Genomic DNA, 7547 nt, shown 5'->3' on the forward strand with positions numbered 1-7547 from the left:
GGACCGAACACAGCATCTGAGACCAACAGAGGTGAGTTCGGAGGTGATTTCCAGCAGCGCCGACCAGCACTCTGCAGAGATGACAAAGACACGGCGCGTTCAGGCAGGGACAGGAGAGGCGTCAAGTAGGAGAAGAGCGAGAGGGAGGTGGGGCAGAGAGGCAGTGACAGCGTGCCAGAACATTTTTCACATCTAACGCATGGATTAAGGATTTATTTTGACCAATCCAGAGTTGGTGAGTGTTGGAACAGTGGAAAGACATAACCAAGGTGGTTTTGGTGAGTTGTGTTTTGTTTCTGTGGAGTTTGAATGAAGTGTGTTTTACGATGAGTAAACAAGATGAGCTCGTAATAGTTCAGTGAAAGAGAGAAACGTGAATTCAGAAGATGTACGGTTGTATTTTGCTGTCTGATAAGGAAAATGGGTGTAAGACTATTGCCTTTCTTGACATTTTGTGAGTTTATTTTGTTCATTTATTAGACTAACAAAGCTAAGAGAGCTGGTGTAACGTAGTGAACTCACCACTCACACACATCTTCCAGCTGGAACTACCTGAGCTATACTATCGGACTATCGCACAAGTGGTATTACAACACAGGACGCGCCGGGGCTAGCAGGTTAGCATGCTAATTTCAGTAGATATCTCTGCAACAAACACAGTGACGTCATTGACATAACATCAGAACTGTTATGTCTTCACATTCTGTTGACAATGTTAGTTCATTTTTTTGATTTTTTTAAACTAAAATTGTGGCCAAATCTTACATATTGCCCCTTTAACTATCGCCTGATGAACACTATTTTCCTCTGTTATATTTTTAAAAATGATAGTCATTAAATATATTAATTATAATTAAATATGTAGAAACAGTGTAGTACTGAGCTTTTTTTGTATAAATTATCTATTTTTGCACTTCAACATCAGTTTTCCAAGCCACACACAAACCGAAAGTAAAGAAATGCAACAGTATTTGAAAAATATTTGAAAAGTGCTATAATCTTTGAAAGTGAAAACTGGCACTGAAGTACAATAGGCACCGGAACTTGATTCCGTGGGTAGCAGTATCCAAAAAGAGTGCACCAAATCAGCATTTTGCAGGGACCACAAGCAGACACTGTTAATGGTCATCTAATTCATTATGCTCTAGTGAACTGTGAAGTGTTTGCCTCAATGCCACTTCTCTAACAAGTATGTTTCAAAAGTGACAATGTCAGCAAAGTTCTGCAAATCCACATGACAAAATAGTATTTTTTTTTGTAATCCATACGAGTCACTTCCTTCAGGCAGTTGAAAATTGCAACATCAAGGAAGAGCTTGGTTTAGACCCCATTAACCCTTTCATGCAGTATATAATTGATCAAAGCTAAATAAACTAAACTAAAATAAACTAACAAATAGTCTTTCAGGACTGTCTCATACACATCAACTGAGCCTGGTTTACTAGTGCTGCTCTGTTGTTATGTGAAAATCTGCCACAGTGCACCAATTCTATCTTATTTGATTTTGCATTTTCACATCAAAATCTCAGACACAAAACTGCATAACACACTGAGACCACAAGCACATCGAATTTGAGAAAGCTGAGAGATCAAATGCATGGAAATGCATTCGTATCCAAAAACCGGCTGTGCAGATCTTCTCACGGGTGAAAACTGAAAAGAATCATCATCCAATTGTTGTCTTTCTCAATTTAAACGATTCCCCAGCCTCATCAAACTTCGAAAACAGACAAGGAAAACATTGGCCTCTCCCCATTCTCTCAGTCCCTCTGAATCTTTCTCTTTCCGTCTCTTTCTCCCTGCTCATGTTTAAATTATCAGGGGAATATGACTTAACTGTTATTTTTCTAAATGAAAGCAATCACATCTTGTCTCACGAGTGGACAGCATACTTATCATAGCTTCTTGAGAGATGCATGAAGCAACATGCCACCCAAATTCAACCAATAAGTGATCATCACACATCCTCACCTCATATACCCACCCAGTTATCATATGGCCTCAGCACAAATGCACAAAACCAAACGAAGCAAGCATACACGCACATATACACCCACACGCGTGCTCATGCATTTAAGTAGTGCCTAACTGAAATAATACGAGTGACCAGGGAGGTATCGGTTCTGCACTGGTATTCAGCTCTCTGCTCCCGCTTTTCCTGAGAAAGATCTGTTTTCACACAGACAGGCTGTGTCCTTTCCCTCTCTAATAAGACGCCTGAGAGAAGGGGAGAATGGAAGTCATCATTAAAGTCTGACGCAAAGACAGGGGGACACATACAAACACACACACCCACCGTATGATGATGACAGACAGGGTAAATATTATTCTTGAGTGCAGGTGTGAGGAGTAGCAGCAAAGCGATAACAGAGGAGGTCATTAACAGCCCAGCAGGGTTTGAGGCCGACCCCGAGGCCCGTACTGTGTCAGGTCTTCTTGAAGAGGCATAGTTTACAGACAGAGCAGGGGGAGGAGAGGTATGCACTGACAGGCTGATGATATACAGGCAGAGGATATTAGTCTGTCTGGTATGAAACATATTCATTAGGGTGTTTCGTGGTTATTCTCTGGGTGTGAAAATCACTCTAGTCAGTCAAAGCCTAAAGATTCTTTGACGTGTAAAATTATTGGGGAATTCAGCAGATGAAGGCATTTTGTGGTGTGATTTGGTTGTCGATCATGAAGCTAACAGTGCAGTACATTTGAGGGTGTGTGCATGCATGTGTGATGTAAAGACAGACATAAATGTTCACACATGCCTTCAGACTTTTGTTCCTCTTCTTGTTCAAAATCTTCATCGGTTTGTGCACTTCAAAACCACTTTCAAATCTTGAAGATCTTGAAGTGCATTTACAAAGTCAGCGAGAGTGAGATCTGGCTTCTCACCGAGCCTGCAACCTGGCTGAACCTGATGTAATGGCGAGACCCAGCTGTACAGTGAGAACCAGCCCAGAGTCACAGCCTGACAAAACGATGACTGCTGCGGAGATGAAAAAACACGCCGTTTAGCAGCCACTGACCCCAGTCTGAGCTAGGTGAGGCGTTTCTAAGCAACAAAGCATGGCACACATCGCATGTCGGACCAAAGCACAGAGCTGCGCTCCACCACCATCAAAGATCCCTTATCTTTGAGGTGGAAGGGGCAGCAGATTGTTACTATTGCTTTAATGTGTTTACATTGGCTAACACGCACTGATATTTCATGTTCTGACAGCATTATGGTAGCAAGATACACTATTAAAGTAGTATCTTCCACAAGTTTTCCCAGCCTCTCCTGAATTTGATTTAACTTTTTGGGCGATGAGCAAATATAATTGGTGATATATACTGGCCTGTGGAGGTGGTCTGGCATGAGGCTATGTGGTCTTTAAATCCTATTTGAACTCTTAGTGTGAGATTTCCAAACTTCAAACATCATAAATAACAAACAGTAAATCCGAGTTATCACAAAAGATGCGTTGCAGATGTAAACTGCAAACCGGCAGATTATGTGTAAGTAATGTTTTTAGGCTTTTTAGGGATTATGCAGCCACATGTGTTACACATTTTGAGCTGGTGCACTTAAAGGAATAGTTCGACATTTTGGGAAATACGCTTAAATTGTATGTTTGTGTTCTTACACTTCCATTAAAATAATTATTGGCATATCACCTATTTTATGTTAGATAAAGTTTGAGGAATATCACTTAATCTGTTTTGGGTTTTTTTTCTTTTGAAAAGCTTCCTATACATCTGATGATCTACTACAGCACAATATGCCTCCTATTCTTTCATGGCTATGGATTTAAAATGTGCAATAAAGTATCAGACATTTTCCGTTCCTTACAAATATATACTGTCACTTTCTTGTGAAAAATCCAAACTCAGTAACATTAAACTAACCTTAACTCCCCACCGCGCTGCTCTAGCATAACAGAGCACTACAAACTGCTGTTTGCCCTCTACATCGTTTTCTACACCCAGCCAAGAACAAGTCCCGGGATATAAGTTTTGGACCTTCAGTACCCTCCTCTTGAAAAATTTGTAAAAAATGTTGTGTTAGTCTGACAACCGTGCAGCACAGAAACTGTCATTGCATTGATGGAATGCAAAATAAATCAAAAGAAATCCACAATGGAGTGCAGGCCAATATTGTCTCAAAAAGCCCTGCACATAAAATGAGCCAAGGCAACCAAACAATGGTCATAAACAGTCAAGCTCTGCGCCCCCTGGATGATCCAAAAAAATGACTTAAAGGGATACACCAGGATTCAACTGTATCTGCTCAGTTTCAAATATGTGTATGTGGGACAGAAAGGGGGCACTGTCCATGCCGGATGTTATCCCACAAAGCTGGTGTGTCTTTCTTTAAAGTTAAGATGACATTTGATATGTATTATCTTTATTGTCAGCGATATTCTTTATTAGATATTCAAATTACGAAATGAATGAATTACTGTATGTGCGATGATAAATGTGATGTTTGTGATGTTACTCTGGTGAAGTGGTGCCGTGACATAACAGGAGGCAGGACAATTTCATGCAGGTTTGCTGTAATCAACCTCATTTCCTGCATTTAGGCCTTGAGGAGGTCTTTGTACACATTGCACTTGTCATTCCATTTCTCTTCCTTAAAAGAAAATAGCACAAAGATTGAAAAGCAGGAATGAGAAGAAGAAGAAAAGAAAAGTGAAGGCAAAATATGTTGCTCCTCCATTAACTCTAAAAATGGATTTGAAATGCCTTTGCTTCTAAACTTTAACCTGCCAGACTAATATAACTTAAAGCTGCACTAATCAATATTTTATATATAAACAATGACCCAAATGACTATGTGTAATATGAAAGGTGTCGAGTGACAAACCCACAAAAAATGAACAAACTCTGCAGTTCCCCTCAGCTCTACGGAGCATTTAAGCATCTTTTCGCTCACCGTTTTGGTTTTACTGTTATAGTTCAGTCTCACTGCTCTCATCAACCTCATCTCCAGCTGTTTTCAGTAAAAAAGCTTTGATAAACCCACTTTAGCCACCTGCCCAGCACCAAACAGCAGACAGATAACATTAGGGACGAGCTGGTGAACATAGTGAAATATTTAACAGCTAAAGATCCAGATATATTTCTCAGGCGTTGGTGAAGACCAAAACAGAGCTATAAGGGGAGTGAGTATTGGAATTAGATTTGTCAGGTGGTCAGAAACACACCTCTAAATGAATGCTTCTGCTGAATGTGTAAATATGCAACTGTTAACTGGTAACATGTTTGCCATAACAACTTTTTAAGGTTTTAATATGTCAAATGTCTGATGTTCAGCTTGTGGAGTTCTGCCACCAAGTGGCCAAAAAAAAAAAAACACTGCCTAGTGCAGCTTTAAAAAGGGGTTAGACAAAAGTATGTGTATTATCTATGTATGGATAATGATGGCAGTATGACAGGGAGATAATGTACAACAGAGTTAAAGAATCACGCTAGCAGGAACAGCAACTCCACTGGTGATGTGTCACTGAGTTCACTTTTACCTGTTGTTAGTATTACCAACATCACAAAGACTTAAGCAGCTCCAACACCAGATTTGGATACTGACTAAAAGTAAAATGGCTGAGAGAAAATCTGAAGAGGACTGTATATGTGGTCTCTCTTAGACAGACATGGTTGAGACAAAGATACACTCCCATTCCTCACAGCCTGAGAGATAATGAGATAAAAAATGCATATTTGCATATTCTGTCAGAGAAAGAGACACAAATAGAGGACTCAAACATATCAGGTTGAGATTTCCTCTATCTGTTGTAGACCCTGTCCAATCATATCCACAGGCGTCAGAGATGGGCTGCTGTGTGTATGTTTATATAACATGCCCGAGGATCATTTACCAGTAAAATAGACTAAACTTAAGAGTCAATTTCTGCATTAGAATTATGATAGACAACAGCAAAGACGTATCATAATTAGTGTATTGCATCTGGATGGCATGCACAAATGGATTGTTAACAATGCCACATTTAAACTGTTAAAGAGAACTGTAATTAAATCTTACGCCTGCTGTGACATTACAACATCAGCTCTGAATTGGATTAAGCTAAGAATATAGCAGAGTGTGATTCATTTTTACAAGTGGTAGGCACAAGCTCTTAATCATATCCTAGCATTCATCCTCTCATTATCATATACGTACTTAAGAACAAATTAGTCCAAGATGGTCCAGGTAATCGCTCAGTGAACAATTCTACGCAACAGAAAAACGTCTGAGCTGCCTGAGCCTGCATTGACAGATATAAGCCTATATACCATGAGGTAAATTTGAGGACACACAGAACAGATGCCAAAGAAATACACACATCAACACTTCAAATCCAACCCTGACACAATAAATATCTAATCCCTGGCATGTTTCAGGATCTCCGTCAACCTCTGGGTTCCCTGAATCATTCAACTCCCCCAACAGCACCTCAGACAAGCACACACACCCAAAATTCAAACATATTTGCTGTAACACAGGATGACTCTCTTAACTATATTTTAGATACATTTTAAAGCTGCACTAATCACTATTTTTATATTAACCATGAATCAAATGAGTATGTGTAATGTGAAAGTGGTCGCTCATAGAATTACCACCAGACTGCATTTCCTATCTGCTCTACGAAGCATTTTAGCATCTTTTAGCTCATTGTTTTGGTTTTACAGCCTGAAATGTTACTGTTTTGGTTCAGTCTGACCGTTCTCATAAACCTCATTACAGTGCAAAAGATATATATATATATACTGGACACTTCCTGCCCAGCACCAGACACAGACAGACAAAGTTGGCGGCTAGCTGGTGAACATAGTGGAACATTTAGATTTACATGGCCTTAGCCCCCCCCCCATCCCGCTTGCCCAGCATGGAGAGACTGTATCAGGTCATGTCCCACCTGGTGGTTATTAGTGCTACTGCAGCTACTCCTGGATAAATCAGTTCACCCCCCCTTAACTGCCACCGCAGCATTACCGCAGCGTTACCGCGGTAACCACGTCAAATGAAACGAGAAACATCTGTATTTGGATCATACGGCAAAACACACATAAATTCACCTTCAGACTTTCAATGAGTTGCCCAAGATCCCATGCTGACATTGTCTGACATTTCATTTCTAAGTAGAAAGCATTAAAACTGGCTAATAACCAACATTCCCCAAACAACACACACACACCCACACACACAAACACACACAGACTCTTGAGTAACACCAGATGCTACATGACCGGCTTAATATTAAGCAGAATTTAGGTTTTGATGCTGACTTTTCCTGCGGTGTATGGTAATGAAAGCTAGAACATGCTCTCCACAAATTGAGCAATGGGTTAGATCAGGCAAGACACTACACACTACGCCTTTTTTCTTACATCAAACAACTACATAATAGTGTAAAGTAATAAGAACAACAAGAGCTAGTATTTAATTTTGAGAACAGTGTTGTTTCTCTTTAGGTGCTCGGGGAGGAACATAGTGAGCCAGAATGCGCATATGGCTTGCTGCATCTTTTCTGTTTTCCATCTCTCTCTCTCTCTCTCTGAAACAAACCAGC

This window comes from Siniperca chuatsi, linkage group LG17 (assembly GCF_020085105.1).
Source record: "Siniperca chuatsi isolate FFG_IHB_CAS linkage group LG17, ASM2008510v1, whole genome shotgun sequence".
Classification (NCBI taxonomy): Eukaryota; Metazoa; Chordata; class Actinopteri; order Centrarchiformes; family Sinipercidae; genus Siniperca; species Siniperca chuatsi.